The sequence below is a fragment of the Eubalaena glacialis genome, chromosome 1 (genome assembly GCF_028564815.1).
Source record: "Eubalaena glacialis isolate mEubGla1 chromosome 1, mEubGla1.1.hap2.+ XY, whole genome shotgun sequence".
Lineage (NCBI taxonomy): Eukaryota > Metazoa > Chordata > Mammalia > Artiodactyla > Balaenidae > Eubalaena > Eubalaena glacialis.
In genome coordinates, this window is record NC_083716.1 from 193,562,830 (window position 1) to 193,579,874 (window position 17,045).

Sequence of the window (17,045 nt, forward strand, 5' to 3'; positions counted from 1 at the left end):
CCTGAATTGCAGTCCTCTGCTGATCCTGAATAAACTCTTTTTTTTTGCTGTAGAAATAACTGGCAGTCTATTTGTTTTATGGCAACAGGATGCTTAGTTTTTTACTTAGGGAATAAACCCAGTTATTACTTGGGATTAATTTAAAAATTTCCAATAACTCTTACCGATTTCAACTCCATTTTCTTTGAAAAATTTCTTAGAAATTCTTGGCATTATGGAGTAAATTGTCCCCCCTCTCCAAACTTATTTTGTTGAAGATATAACCCCCAATGTGACTGTATTTGGCGATGGGGGCTTTAAGGAGGTTATTAAGGTTAAATGAGGTCATAAGTGTGGCTCCCTAATCTGATAGGACTGATGTCCTTATGAAAAGAGAAAGAGACACCACGGATGCTCACATACGGAGAAAAGGCCATATGTGGACATAATGAGAAGGTGGACATCTGCAAGCCAATAAGAGAGTCTCAAGAGAAACCAAATATGTCAACACCTAGGTATTGAACTTCCAGCATCCAGAACTGTGAGAAAATTAATTTCTGTTTCTCAAGGCTCCCAGTCTGTGATTTTCTTAGGGTAGCCCTAACAGACTAATACAGTTGGGTTGAGTTAGTTCTCAGAGCTAGAGTCTAAATAAAACCTGAAGAAAAATTTCCCAGAATTTCATAAAGGTAATTTAAAAATTATCTAATTTTAAACACTTTCTTGTTGATAAATATACCATTTCATATATTCAAAATTAAAACAAAGAAATATATGTTCCTTTGCTAAAGAGCTATTATTTAAAGAAAATATTTACTGTATGTGAGGTTAAATTAAAATGCATTAAAAAGGTCTTCCTTAGATTATTTTAACTAGAGGTATAAATCTACCACTAAAGGATCTATGCTATCTGCCTGAAGGCATTATGAAGATAAATAGCATAATATTAAGCCATTAAACATAGCAGTTTAAAAAATGCTATGATTAATAACTATTAGTTCAGGAGCCACATGCTAATCTTTATGGAAGCAGAGACTGGCTCATATGCCAACTTAACCTCTGTTTGCCCTAATAATCATTGAACCTTCAGTTGCCACTGTCACAGTGAACTATACATTCCTGATAGAAATTACTCTAAAATCTATAAAATGAAATAGATACTAACATTTCTAAAAGAGCCTTCATAGTAAGAGCATTAAAAATCATTTTCATATAGTGCTCGAAGTTAATTAAATCTGCTGATATTTCATGTGTTTAAAAGATTGTATCTTTGCCAGATGAATTTAAGAGAAAAGTTTCTGTCTTTTGTGTCAAGAACCAGTCTGATTAAAAGAATCATTTAATGAACTAATTCTGGAAGAGATGAAATTTCTTTCATGAGTTTATAATGCATTTCACTGTTCATAATGCATATCTTAGAAAAATCTGTTCTTTAATGAACCACTGTTTTTTCAAAGTATAAAAATGACATTGCAATGAAACTGGTTGAAGGTACAGCTCAAATAGGCTAATGGTCATAATTATATCTCTTCTTTTGAAATTTTTTAAAAGGAAAGAATTGGACCAATAGGGAGAGGCAGCTGTTCCTATGGTGAAGATCATTGTAGAGCATGATTCTTTGCCAAGTTTCACCTATTTGCCTACAGCCACAAATAAAGCTCAGGGCAGGCTAAAAAAATTTTTTAAATCTATTAAAAGGATACATTGAAAGCAGATATGAATTCTTGTCAAACACTGGCTAGAGGAAACCAAATCATTAAGGGCCTCAGGCAACTTAATTTGGAATCTGAACTTGGCAGGAGATAACGAGAGTTTACATTTCAGGAGTACGTATGTTTGAGTAGTATCTTGAGTAAAAAGAAAGAAGAATTTTGAAATATACGTGTAAGTGATACAAGAGAGTGGAGGTGTGGGGAAAGGCTAGTGTTCAGAAAGGAAGATGAAAGAAAGACAATCTCTAGTATCCACTCTCAGATTATTTACACATAAATACAGTAACAATACATGTCTAGAAGTTTATTTTAAGTAGACTTAAGATATCAGAATATTGAATGCTTTGCATGGGTTTTGAGAAAGGATTAAGGGTTTCAAAGCCATTTGAGAATTTCCTCTGAACACACTAGAGGGAGGGTATCTGTGAATGCTGACTTACAAGAATTTACATGTTAACTTTCTTAGGTAGAACTATCTAAGCCATGAATAGATTAATCCTTAGGATTACATAGATCAGTAGCAGGACCTCCCATGTGGAAGTAGCTATATTCATTTTTTCCCATCTGAAAATAACTTTGCTAGGAAATATCACATACCTCCTTATTGCCAGGTGACTCATGTAAAAGCCCAAGGTACCTTAAATCAGCTGGGTAATCCCATAGTTCACTTACAATTTTCATAAATTCAAACACTTTGAAATCTACTCTTGGCTCCATACTAGTTAAATATTTATCTTAATTATATCTAAATAAACTTTTCCATAATTATTCTTGTGACTGAAATCTTGTTAGACTGCAGAAGCCTCTGGATACCAAGTCGTATCATCAATAACCCCCAAATTTCTAATTTTGTCTGCCTTAGAACAATTTTGTTTGCCTTAGAACATGCGACCTCCAGCATCCTGCAAAGTCCCACATAACCCTTGAAATCTCTAAGGAAATGCTGCATAGTCCAGTCTCTTTCGTAGGGCCAACACACACCCTACTTTGTCTAGAACTCTGACCTCTTTTTTCTATGCCCTGTGTCCTTAGAATCACTGGAAGTGACTTTACTCTTGATATTTCTTACTGCTTCATCCTGAAAATGATGGCACAAAGGCACTATCTCCTGATGCTCTCAAAGCCTTCAACTCTTGGGGCCAGAGACCTGTTGTGTTCTGTGCAGAACTGGTAGAAAATGGTCTTTAATTTTACCCTCTGCTCTGTTGACACCTGGACTCTATCCAGAGTTTTACTAATACTCTCATGAAAACGTTTCCTTCATCTTTAGTTCCCTAGCAGCTCCACCCAATTCATGCCCAGTAAAGCATAGGTGCCATGCCACCCTCTGAGTTTTACGTCCTCATCATCGTAGGTTAGGTCCCATAAAACAAAACAAAACAACCCCCTCTTTCTTTCTTCAGCAACATTCAAAGTTCCCTGCATATTATTTCAAGCATATAGATGCTGGTAGGAGAAAAGGAAGAAGTGGGGAAAAGGAGGGGTATTTGGACTAAGCATCCCATCCTAGTTCCACTAACTAATAAAGGGAGAGCAGAAATTGTCAGAAATTCCTTGAGGTAGCATTCAGAAATCTATCAGCAAAAGATCAAAAGTAGATAGTAGGAAATAAATCATTATAAATCAAGTCTTAATTTGGTGTTATTTGCAACAATTGAAATCAGAATTATAGGATAATTTAAAAAGTAATAGCTACCATTTACTGAGTGTTTACTGTGTGATAAGCACTGTCCCAGCCACTGTAAGCCTGCTACCATATTTAATTCTAAGAGTAACAAATTATTACACTCTCTCTTTTATTTTTCCAGATAAGGAAACTCAAAGTCATCTCACTTATGAAGTGAACAGCTAGGACTCCAGACTGTGACTCTGACTTCTAAACATATACTCTTAACCAGAACTTTCTCTGGACCCTGATGTATTTCACTCCCCCAAATCGTCACTGGCTATGCAGATATTTATCAGCAATATTTTAAAGCTTATGTGAAGCACATGTTCTCCCACAGAACAAAATCATCACTGAAAGACCAATGTTTATGGAGTAATCCCTTACTATGTGCCCACCATCATGCTAGATCCTAGAGGAAGGATATTAAAATGAATAAACCTCACCATTCTTTTACATTCAACTTTGTTTCTTTGCTTATATTAAGAGCATTAAAGTATACTTTAGGGAAAAATGGACCATATTAAATAATGTTATGTAATTTCTACCTTGAAATTGCTCATTCTATGAGCAATCACATAAGACTTGAGATCTTTCTGACTCCAGAAGGGATCTCTTTTTCAGAATTAGAAAAACAGTATACAACATGACTTTTGGAAGTATATGCATTGCATGTTTATTATTGTTTAAATATCACTTTTTCACAATATAAATAAAATCAATTTGGTACAAAAATTTACTTTATAGCTGAGGACAAAATACCAAAGAAGTGAAGTGTCATGATCACATTCACGCAACAGGTCTGAGGCAGAGGAGAGACTAGAAACATGTCTCCTAACTCAAATCCCTTTGGGTACTCTATGCTGTCTCTGGGAATTTATACCACATATGCAAAATCCTGTGAAATGAGCTAATAACATCCTCAAGATCAAGTATGAACACCTAACTATACCCACAAGTGATCAAGTGATCTTTATTACTGAGATTTCAGTTGAAAATTAGTATTTTTAGACTAATGTATTTACATATGGGTTCAGGCAGATTTAAAAACCAATGACTCAAAAGAGTTACATTTAGTGAACAGTGCATGCTTTATCTTTGTTTTTGTCTACTTCACCAGTGTTTGAAGTCAGCTTGATGCTCCTGCTAACAAGTCCAGCTTTATCTTGTGTAATACAGTATGTATTTTTTCAACCCTTTTTCAACATAAATACTTATTGCATAATAATTTCTTAAGGCCCTGGGGCTAAATAGGTCCAACTTGCTACATAAAGAGAGAAAAATAAAATAAAATGGCAGTTGAGAGAGACCTCATATAGACAGAGTGGTTACAAAGTCTCTAAGCACATGTGAATGCCCTCTGTTAACTGAGTGGTACCCTCATCATGTCAGGATATGGAGAGCAATTTCAGAAAGTTATTTGATAGGGCTAAATTTTTAGAAATAGAAATATCAATCACACTGCTTATTTGATCAGGGTTTGAACTGAAACTGCATGAGAGATTCTGTGGCAACAGCTACCTGAAATTTAAGATACATCAGCATATTATGTGATCCCAGTTAGAAAATAACTTGACAATTCAATGGACAATGGATAGGACATGAATCCAAAACTGGGGTAGTTGTTTGAAGTCCAGATTTAACTGTACGTGACAATTTGTTTTAGGGCATCATGAAGGAAGACTTATCAAATCTGTCAATAACAGTGATGATCTTAGAGTCAATATCAGAGAATGTTTTGTTAAGTTCCAAAGGAAACGTATAAGAAAATGTCCAGAAGAATATGGGGGGAAATTAACTTTGTGTGAAGAGTGGAGTGTTGCTTATAGATAACTTTTAAGGGACATGATTAGGTAGTTTGTGGGCATTTTATAGAATAGTCAGTATAAGTGTACTGAAGTAAAATGGATACTAATTCTGTTGGTGACACCAGATTACTATTTTGTTTCTTTTAATCAGTCTTTTTATTTACCTGCTTCTCAGTTTTTCATTTCAAAAATGTGGGGTTGTCTCAAAAAACTGTAAGGATCCATCTAGTCCTACAAAGCTATAAAGCTAATGTATTAGAAGATTGAACATACGGCTTTTTAAAGCTCTGTGCCTGGAAATGGCACCAAAGACATCCAAGCAATAGAGCTGTAATAGAGAGAATAGAAATTACAATTTACATTACAGTGTTTAGTTGGGACTCATAAGAGAAAAAGTAACTCCTCCCTGTTCACTAATAAAAATTTTTAAAGACATAGTTAACCTTCAAAGAGACCTAATAGAGACTAATAGACATTAAGAATAGAGTATAATAGGAGAAATGTTCTGGCTACAAAGATATACCTTTCCAAACCAGCCACTACAAAGTGTGAACCAAAAATATAGCCTTATTCTTTTTAATTTAATATATCTTTGTGAAAAAAAAAAACCTCTTTCTCTTTATTTTCATTGCATGTATTTTTTCTCAGAATGCATTTGAATTTCAGCTAATGCGTTTCAAGTTACAGGTATGTATGTATGTATGTTTGTGTGTATTCATGTATAATTTCCACCAAATATTCTATGAAATACCAAGTAGAATCTGAGAATTTATAAAAGCATTCAATGTCGTTTTCCCCCAGTGAAGAAAACACAGAAACTATCTTAATAGGATATTGTTGAGGTATATGTTTATGATTTGGCTGAAAGATGAATTCTAAGGTCTGTTATGATTCAGAAAACTTACTCTTATGATAGTAAAATTCATTCTAAAGTATTTTGTGATTTTATGTGTATGCATGCATTAATGTTTCCAGTGATATGGCAATCTTTGTGTCACAGCACTGTTTTCTGGATCCCTTATTAAATGTCCAAAGGCTTTGGAAAAAATTGAGAGTAAATACAGAATAATAAACTTTTTCAGGAAATATGTAACTAAAATTAGCACACTCTATAAAATGGAATCCCAAATGGTTTGAAGTTAGAGTTTGTTACTAATTATATAGTAAATGTGAAAAACAAGTTTACTCTATGTGTGAGATAATAAAAAATAATAAATTCAACATGGCCATAATTTTTTCTTTATAGATGGGAGGTCTCTTGCTTGAAGCCTAATTAACAATAGCCAAATTTTATTTAAAAGATGTGAATATGCCCAATGAGGTAATTTTTACCATTGGCAGTTGACAGTTACTGGTTACTCAAATTTCTCTTACTTAAGGTGATATTTGGTGTCACGCAGACAAAACATTTGACAGAGAAGTGTTGAACTTTCATCTGGAGGTTTTGGTTTCTGTAAAACAACCTAAAACAGTAATAGTGCATCTGTCTTGTGTTATTGTTGCCAGGTATATTTGCCAGGCTCATTGAATCATAGCATTCGTTTCCTTTAAATCCAGGGTCTGTTTCTCATTGGTAGACATGCTTTACATTCAGCATATTAAAAGCTATAATTATCTGTGTTGCGTTTCTCTTTGTCTTATATCTACAGCAGTCTGAGAGAGCAAAGAACTTTTAGTCACAGCAGGAACTTCCTGTAAAATACAGTAAATGACTGTGTTTTCCTCGTATGCCACACCCTTTATTCTTCCTAGGTCCTAGGCATTTCTCCACTACTTTAGGTAGAAATGTGCTCACTTAAACAGGAGTCAATAAATGTAAATGTGTTTTCATTTATTTTCAATAACTAGTAGATGTATAAATATCATTAAATATATTAGCAAGACTCTATACATTAATGGAATAAGCCAAAAAGTGGAAAGGCTTGCCCATCTGGCCATTTATAAGTATACTGTGACTGATGAATTAACATAGACAGAAAGTTAGATAATCTAGGAACGTTATAAATATGGGCAGTTTAGGAAGAACTGGCTCAAAGTTAAAAACTAGCAATATTATGACCCTGACATGTATAAATGAATTGTGGCATAGGCTTATTGATAATTTCACTTTGTTGTGTTCATGTTAGGGTCTGCATAATTGGGGAAGAGGGAAAATTTTGTCAAAATTGATCTATTCCATAGAAAGATAAATAATTTGCTTTGAAAGGAAGCTTAAGGAAGGCCTGGGAGATAGGGTGAAAGACAAATGAAACAATAATAAAATATCTAAGTGAAACAGACAAGGTTTTCTGTGGGGGGAGAGAGGTGCTTTTTTTTTTTTTTTTTTTTTAATGCACGGTTTTCCTACAGAGGGGAAATCCACACCCTAATGACTATTAGAATTAGTCTGGAGGCTAATGGACTCTGGCTGAGATTTGGCTGAGGGGTCTGATTCTTAATCATAAGTATGGGTCTATCCCATTAAACAAGCTTTTCAAATATGATAAAAAACCCTTTCAAGATAGGTACTCTTTGTTCAACTGATTGCTTTTTATATGGGTCAATGCATCTTGGAAAAAAACTGTGGAGTTTTCCCACATCTAATGACAACCTCTTATGTTTTTGTAAATTATAATGTTCTTCATCATCAAAAATAAAACTTCATTATCAAAAAATAAAAATAAGTTATTTGTTAATCATAAGTTACAAATATAAATTATTACACATAGAGCTATAAGCTCCAGTTGCAAAGGACCTTTCTTAACCTCCTTATAATTTATTATCCTTAACAGCAAAAGAGAAGCCCTTATGGTATCTTCCAACCCACTGCTTGCAAAGCCTTATATTTATCTTCTTACTAATAACAGCAAGAGCTTATTTCCATGTGATATGTGTAGTACCTAGTCACCTTATCCCAGATCCAATACATCCTCCTGTAAGTCAAGAACATAAAGTTAGTTGTTTTGGTTACAAATCCATGGTACAAGGAAAGGTATGATATTATAACTCATCCTATTTTCATGATAAAAATGCTATATTCATATTTATTAATAAACTTATTTTAAGTGTACTTTTCATGGAAGAGGGAATGCAAAGATGAATTAAACATGCCAGTCTAGTGCAGTGTTCTAACTTTTCTGTTGACACTACTTATAAAATAATTTTTAAAAAACTTCACCCATTTAAGTTACTAGGTCATTTGCAAAACATAATTTTGGGCACATTTTAAATGATGACATTTTAAACTATGACTGTTATAGTATTCTTTTTCAATGAAATGTAAATGCAACAACAATTTAATACCTACACAATCATTTGTAGAGAAATGAATGTTCTCTTCTTGACAGTTGGAAATTTTACTTCATTTCTTAATCTCATTGACATCATATTCTATTCCACTATCCATCTTTCCCTGATAGAATTTTATTCTATTGAAATATATTTTTATTTTTCAAATTCTTTTAAATGACCACATTGAAAGAGAGCCAGGAAAAAGCATAATACAGAAATAGAAGGAGTAAAGACAGAGTGGAGCAGGAAAGACAGAGGGATGTAGAAATAGATCACAGAGTGAGCAGGTAACACTTAAAAACTATAATGTTGCAATATCTTCCTTTTCCTTTGAAGTGTTTGCATGGCTACTATGCAAACCTCTCCTAATCTTTTCCTAGGAAAATTTTTAATGAAGTCTTCTCTGCTCAAAATCTTTTATGCAACAAAATATGTATACCTAGGTTGAAATTTCATTAAAAAAAAATCCGATCTAAATGAATGTTTTAAAAATCCTTCCCAATTGCATTACCATTACAATTTTTATTAGAAATAATAATATTAATAACAATGATGATAATAGTAGCTAAAACTTTTGGAAGGCTTACTCAATTCCAAGCCATGACCTAAACACTAAATACTTCTGCCTCTACTTCTATCAGTTCATGTACAGAGTGGCCACCAAGTCTGGAAACACCAATGATACATAATAGATGACATGCTACTTTATATTATAATACATGAAAAAATAATATTTACCTTTTCAGACTTTATGATCACATTATTAAAACATATAAAGTAGGTACTGTTTATCCCAGGTTTACCTTTGAGGAAATTGAGGCACAAGTATGTTTATTAACTTCACCAGATAATTAAAAAAATTGTTTGATTCAGGATTTGAACCAGACAGTTTGGCTCTAGAGTTTATACTCTAGGTGAAAACATAATAAATTTATTAAAAATTTTGATACATAATTTTTAAACACATAAAGTAAAATTTTATTAGAAATACACCATTAATGAGATGAAGAAAGTGGGAAAGTCATGTGTCCTTTTTAAGAAGGCTGGGCAAACATCAGTGTGTCCATCATCCCTGTCCCCTAGTTTATGGCCTAGGAGATGGTTACATCCTGCAGAAATGCTTTGTAGTAAGACTCAGAAAGATGAAATAGTGGATGTGTGTATGTGTGTGTGTGTAAAGAAGTAAAAGGAACACTATGAAAGAAAAAGTAAAAAGGGAGAACTGGCCTGAAGCTTAGACCTTAGTAATTTTCTGTGGCAGATCAGTTCTAGGATGGAGTTCAAATGAAGGTTAAGAATCTGGAAATCGATTTCTGTAAAACAAGCTGTTTCTGCCTACTCCTTGGGGGTATGCATACCCCAGTTTGTAGATCACTGGTCTAAAGTGTAAGACATATTAAATGAAGAAATTCAATTCTACCAAAAATAAAAATGCATTGCATTTGAGAACTATTATGCTGGGCACTGTAGTCAGAAAAATGAATCAGACAAATTGTAATTTAATGTAAAGCAAATGTGAAAAGGAACAAATGATAAGTAAATAAATGTATGAAAGTTTATAGTGTCTATACTACATATAACATGGTTCCCATTAAACTTCAATGACAACTTATTTTTACTTATTAAATTAAATATTAAATAATTGTCATTATTAACAAATTGTTACCACAACTTATTAAATAATTATCATTAAAATTGACACCAGAATTCTTCTTATAGAAGGAATTATTTTTTTTTTTTAGCATACATCAAAAATAACATGGGATAGAACAGCCACATGGCCATAAATGTTAGCAGTTGCTCAAATATAAGAAGCAAAAATCTCCTCTTCATGAATCAAGATTAGAAAATGTATTATTTTCACTCCTAAAAACAAAGAAGGAAAATGAATGATAAAGAGGAAGAGAGTGGATCCAGAAAGATGGAAAGAGGCTGGAAATAGATAAGATATTGGAAGAACCAAGTGACCTTTTTATTTTTATTTTTTTAACATCTGTATTGGAGTACAATTGCTTTACAATGGTGTGTTAGTTTCTGCTGTATAACAAAGTGAATCAGCTATACATAAACCTATATCCCCATATCTCCTCCCTCTTGCGTCTCCCTCCCACCCTCCCTATCCCACCCCTCTAGGTGGTCACAAAGCACCGAGCTGATCTCCCTGTGCTATGCGGCTGCTTCCCACTAGCTATCTATTTTACATTTGGTAGTGTATATATGTCCATACCATTCTCCAAGTGACCTTTTTAAAATGGTGATGTCTACCACTTGATTTGAAATTGTTTGCATTGCTAATCTGTGAATCTCTCCTGAATCTTTCATATGAAAATCTGCAGTGAAGTCTACTATGCTCAAAAACAATTTAGTGTATGGAATTTCTTATAGATGTCAAAGAAAGGACTATTTCAGGGATCAATGCAAAGTAGAACAACTTTATGCACTAAAAGGCAGTCTGATTAAAAGTAAGTTAGCAAGGTGGTTTCAGAGAAGTGTATTTGTAAAGAATACCACCATTTATAGGATGCATAATAATACGGAAATCTCTTAGAGATTCGAAAGAATATTAGTAGACTTTTTTGGCACTGAAAATGAGAACCCCAAGTCACTGGATCAATAACAATACTGAATTATTGAGGTGGTGTGTTATACTTAGGTTCATGCTTTATTTTGCATGTGAGATATGTAAGTTTACATAAATGACAGGTGTATATAGCAAATGTTCCTCATCAGTTGTGCTAAACTCATTTTGTTGAATCCATAATTTTTTGAATGATTTTTATTGAAAACATGGCTCATTACACAGAAAGATGAGAATAGGTATTTTTTGGACATTCTAACTGTTAGAACATTGCATCTTTTGACGCTTTAAAGAATTACATTTAAAAATATATGTAAATGGAGTGTAACCTTTAAAATTGTTTAAAAATAAAAGATAAAAATAATTTTTTAAAAAATCCAAAAGGATTCCTAGTTTTTAAAAAATATATATATATGTTATATATATGTTATATATTTTTATACCTACTTTTTGTAACAGGTCATTAATTATGCCTTCTAGAATAATGATATCTCTTAGTTTACCTGTTTTTAACTCTGAGCAATAAGATAGTGTGCTATAAATTTTTCAAGGGACGGTAAGACAATCATGCATGAAGTTGATCTATAAACATAGTTTAAACAGTAAAGGTATAATTTCCGGGGAGCATTTTAATATAATTTGTAAACGTACTTATTGAGTTTACAGGCACTAAAAGGTGTACTACAAAGAGGTTTAAAATAGCTCTTTACAGATGCTTCTTTATTGTAGCTTGGGGACAAGAAAGACGGACATGCCAAACTAAAGGACAAAAGACAGAATGTAAAATGTACCCTTTGGAGATAGAGATAAAACCATGAGCCACAGTGCTTGGGAAGAGTTAGAATTAAGGAGGATCTTAGAGTTTATTTAGAGTAACTTTCTGTTTTTTTTTTTTCTTTTTCTCAGATTTAGTTTAATCTCCTATTTTACAGATGGGGCAGCCAAACTCCAGTCTATTTATGTGACATGCATAAGTCAAAAGCTTAGCTAGAAGGAGAGATGTGCTACACACTAGACCAGCCCTCAGTGGCCAGTATCTCATATTACACACCCGTGGCCCCCTTGCTCCTTGGGTACCCTTACTGCCTTACCAGAGGAGATGTAGGAACCAAAGCACTGACAACTTGGGGATTTATATGCTATGGTCTTGGATTAGAGAAAACTAACACATTTATAGGATTCCTCTTAAAAAAACAGCACCAAATCATAAACACAAAGTTAAATGCAGGGTCTTGAAAGGGTCTTATTTGAGTGAAAGTCCTGGAAGTTTCATTAGTTTAGTGGAATACGAATACTTTTTAGTTTCCAAATTTACCTTAATTTAGTTCTTGCTGTTCTAACCAACCGGACTCACTCCTGATTCTCTGAACTATTCATATTATTTGCTGAGAAAACTTTCATCTTGCTCTGTGTAAAAGTCTTCTCTGATCTTTAAGCAACAGGCACTTCTCCTGCATGGAGAGCCATTCTGAAGAAAATACATAATTATCTTATGGACATAAAATGATTTTTAATAAATAAAGAGACATCTGTATTAATATGTACAAAATTAAATGTATAAAGATGCTTAATTTTTCTCCAAATAATGTAATGCAGTAAATGTAATGCAGTCAAGGTAATAAATAATTTTAAGGGTCAGCTAAACAAATAACAAACAACAATAAGACAAATGGACTCTAGAATCCAAAATAATTTTGTTAATATAATTTAGTAAATAGAACAATTTAGTTATGTTTCAAATCAGTAATAGAAAGGATGAATTATTTAATAAAAAGTGTTGCTACAACTGTCCATCAATTTTGGGAAAAAGTTTATATCTGAGATTCAGTTTCAGTTGGTTTAAGATTTAAATGTAAAAATGGACCTTTAAATTATTATAAATTTAAAAGTTAATATTTTTACTATATTGGAGTCAAAGAGAATTTTCAGTAAGAATATAATACTTTAGTGATAAATAGCAATAGATCCTTCTATTGCCAAAATTCAGTCTAGCCAGAGATATTCTCCTTGTTTTTTCGTCTTTCTCACCTCTTACCCATTTGTCAAATTTCAGAGTCTACTGAACGATTATGTAAATAAAGCAACGCAAAAATATTGGAAGTTAGAGGAATTGAGCTATTACAAATCGCATTATTTGTTACAAAGAACTTCAGATGATATTTTATTTCCAGCTCCTGTCTTTAATTCAGAGTAGTTACAGTTAGAGGATCCAGAATCTCAGAGCTGGAAAAGACCTGAAGGTCTCACAGTATAACCTGCTTATTTCACAGATTTGGAAGGTGGGAGTTCAGGAGAGTTTAGTGATGTGCCTCATATCCCACAGTAGAGGTAGATGAGCTAAGACTAGGAGTTCTCTTTCCTAAGTCTCATTTCTGTGCTTCTTTTATTAGGTTAAAATTAAACCACATGTGAGTCAAACTAATATGATAGCAAACCGCAGTCCTGGTTCTCAGTTATATTTTTTAATCTCTCCAGAGATCATTTTTTCAACCTCTTTCTTGCTAGAATTTAAATATATATCCACCTTAAACTCTACTTGTTAGAAATAAAATTTTAAAAATGACCATTATGCCTATTAGTGTCTCACAAAAAATCTTACCAATACTCTGCAAGTCAGAGATCAATTTAACGAAGAGAATGCAGCTTAAATTTGGACCTTTCATTTTCCAGCCACTTCCAATTTATCTCCTTCAAACTATCCAATATATGTTAGAATTTATAAGGTGGAAAGACACTTAGAAAAAAAAATGGATAATCCTCTTAATTTCCATATGAAGATGACTGGTACTAACAGATACGGGAAGTCAAAATCAGTTTTTGCCTAGTAAGTGAATCTTCTTCCATTTTCTGATCTTTCTTATATGTCTTCAATAAGCAAAATTGGGGCTTTAAAAATTGATCTGGCACCACTTCACATAAAAAAGTTCAGGAAGAAAAATCCAGCTGTCAGATATAAGTAGGCATTTTGAGCATTCAAACCATGCTCTAAGGAACAGTGAGTCATATGAGATGCAATGTGCAAAGGAAGCTGACACATAAAAGGATAGAACAACAATGATGAGTTCCCAAAGACATGCTGTGGGACAAAGAATAATTATAGAGGGTCTATTTTTGGTTCCAGCAGAATGACTTGGGAATTTAAAATCAGAAGAAGGAATTATGTCACTCAGCTTCGAATTTAAAATAAAATAATTCAGTAGCCTTTATTTTTCATTAATGCTATTATAGTTTATTGGGATGATGCATGATTGAATTGTTAAATACTTCGCAGTCTAAAAATAAGTGAGGACAGGAAAGCTACTTTAATTTTGTCAGGAAGGAGGATGTGAGGTGTAATAATAATCACATAATATCTTATCTGATATGGAACTATAATACTAAATATAAATAAGACACATCTGTCTGCAACAGTAATCTTTTTGGAGGCACCAATGCCCCTGAAGCTTGAAATTAATGCCCAGGATTGAAATGGAAACTGCTTTGCCAGGGAGTTCTAAAAATAGTATCTAGAGCAACTTAAATCTTTAATTCAGCTAACCCCCCATTTTCCTGTTCCCTTATTTATAAATGATATCTTTTTACGTTCCAATTATGGGAAATGTTTACAGACATTTATAAGAATATAATAGTGACTATGTGGATCGGAAAACAAAGAACTCTACAGAGGAAAGGAATTTAGTTCAAAAGAGCAACCTAGCCCTATTTTATACAGGAAACATAATTTGTTTTTTATATATGTATATATAGAAACATATACATAGTTATAGTTAAAATAAGATTAGCCATAGACATTATATACGTGTGTGTGTTTGTGTGTGTGTGTTTGTGTGATGTTTGTGGCTAATACTACCAAATTGTTAATATTAATAAATCTTATAAGAACTGTTCATATTAATTTAACATTCCTAGTCCTCTGGCCAAGGGAAAAAAGACTTGGGGGATAAGTTCATACCCAAAGGTCCCAAGAAAATGACTTTGTAAGTCTGACAGATGTCCCTAAGTCTGTATTTTGTTAGATTGCCTTTCAAAGTTTTCCTTGATTCAGAAGTTATTTGGAGTTATGTTATGTATCATTCTGTGAAATCTTTCTTATGATTGTTAACATGTTCATATTATCCTCAATTTCATTGGAAATTCAACATGTTACTTTCATCAAGTCATGAAAGTTCTTTTGTAATATATGCATACTCAATACCTGAAGGTAGGGCCATCCATAGTTTTGACAGGTGGTAGCACAAGTGGCTGGTGTATCATCATAGGACCCTGGATGACAAGAGAACATTCCTGTGAATTCGGTATTATTAGTGGATAGTGGGATTTTACATAACTTAAAGTTATATACTAGTGTGTTTTTTTTTAAATCACAAACATATGTATTTTAAATGTCTCATTTTAATGGGAAGTTAGGAGGCGTTGTTTCAGGCACATTTAGGTTGCCACTATGCTGACCTGAAAGTAATCAGGAACTTTGTTCTTGGACCTTATTTCTTAAGAATGAGGATTTTAAGGAGCACGAACATGGAGGATGGTCTCTGTTGTTCAAGATCTTAGCACTAGGGAGAGGTGGATGCCCTGAAATGTTCAGGTGAAAGGTTGTTCCCAGAAGAAATGGTGGCTTGGTCAATGGTTCTGAGAAGGAAATGACATGGCTAGTTCAAAGTACATAAAGAGAGCCAACGTGATCAAACTGGAGTGAATGAGGGGGAAAGGGTGACACAGATCTTGTCAAAGAGGAAGCCAGAGGCTAGACCATGTCAGTAATGAGATTTAACTCTCCTTAAACATAGGGTATCACTAACAGGTGAGATTCATCCACTGCTAAACTGAGTTAATGTATATAAACGTGGTTTACATCATTTTTTCAGACTCAAAATAAGGTCGAAGGCAAGATATAGCTATAATCTTGTTTACCTTGCTTTGCATTTACACAGTATTATTTGGACTTTAGAACTTCAAAAATATCAAATTTGCATTTGCAAATTTTTTATCTCCATTAATTTATATTGTGATTTGAGAGGCTTTTATTAAACTTGTTCTTATAGATCATGAATTTGCTACTTCCAAAAATAATTTCTGAATTATTGTCAAGGATTTCCATGAAGGCACTAGGGATCCTTACATGAAAACCCAAAAGTATTAAGAAAGCTTATGTTAAAAGCAATCTCTTTAATCAAATTTTTTATATAAATCAAAAAGTTTTGATTACTTTGTAAAATTATTTTGTAAATTTTCACACCTTCATATATTTTAATAATTTATTATATATTATAAATTGTCTAGTATATGTTGTAATTAGGATCATGAGCTGGTCATCTTAAAGAATTGTGTATTTTTACACCAATAGACACGCCACATATATTTAGAATCTGAATTTTCTACAAGCTTTTTTGGGAAAAATAAAAACTCCTGTCAGTCTCAGGCTTTACTGGCATTCATACGGAATTCACAAGGTTCAAAGTTGAAGTTTATTTTGAGTATTTTCCCAACTTGCTAGAAAATGCCACTAGAAATAGACATGATCATGGAGCGTTTTTTTTTTTCTGCATGAAATTTTAGAAATTTCATTTTTAAAATGAAATTTAATTTTATTATCTAGAAATTTTATTTTTCATCCCAGCTGAAAATGCTGTGAAAGAATATTTGCACCTTTTTGGTGATAGGGAATAAGTAAAAAACAAATATGTCAGCGATTACTTCTGACTATCAGTTAATTTATTGATGAGCTAACTTTGGTTAGTAAATGCATTGCACATATTAATAAAATATAATGTATGTGTTAGCATGGTTTTACTTCCACTTTCCTCTGAAAATATCAGTATCTGTAGTACCAAAAAATAGATTAATATCCAAGAGAGGATACAAAGAAAATATCATAAAGCCTTAATGAAAATGATAGAGATACCTAGAGAAAACTCAAAAGAAAGCTAATTTTGTGGAAGTAGCACCACTGACTGAAGTAGACAATGAAATCAAAATCAACTAAACCTTAGAAACACAGAAAATAAATATATTATGTAAGAATATTGGATAAA

The 17,045-nt window shown here is 32.9% G+C and overlaps 1 protein-coding gene across 8 annotated transcripts in view; it reads right to left on the minus strand.

Moving 5' to 3' along the window:
- CALCRL (calcitonin receptor like receptor) overlaps positions 1–17,045 on the minus strand; it is a 104,100-nt gene that overhangs the window by 70,148 nt on the left and 16,907 nt on the right. For 3 of the 8 annotated variants that reach the window (XM_061185670.1, XM_061185684.1, XM_061185705.1), the window contains exon 2: positions 15,209–15,276. The exons of 3 other annotated variants lie outside the window; for them this stretch is intronic. The gene's annotated coding sequence lies outside the window, so the exon portion shown is untranslated. Of the gene's footprint in view, positions 1–12,328; positions 12,482–15,208; positions 15,277–17,045 lie in introns of all 8 variants that reach the window. 2 more of the 8 variants (XM_061185701.1, XM_061185678.1) reach the window with 1 other exon arrangement.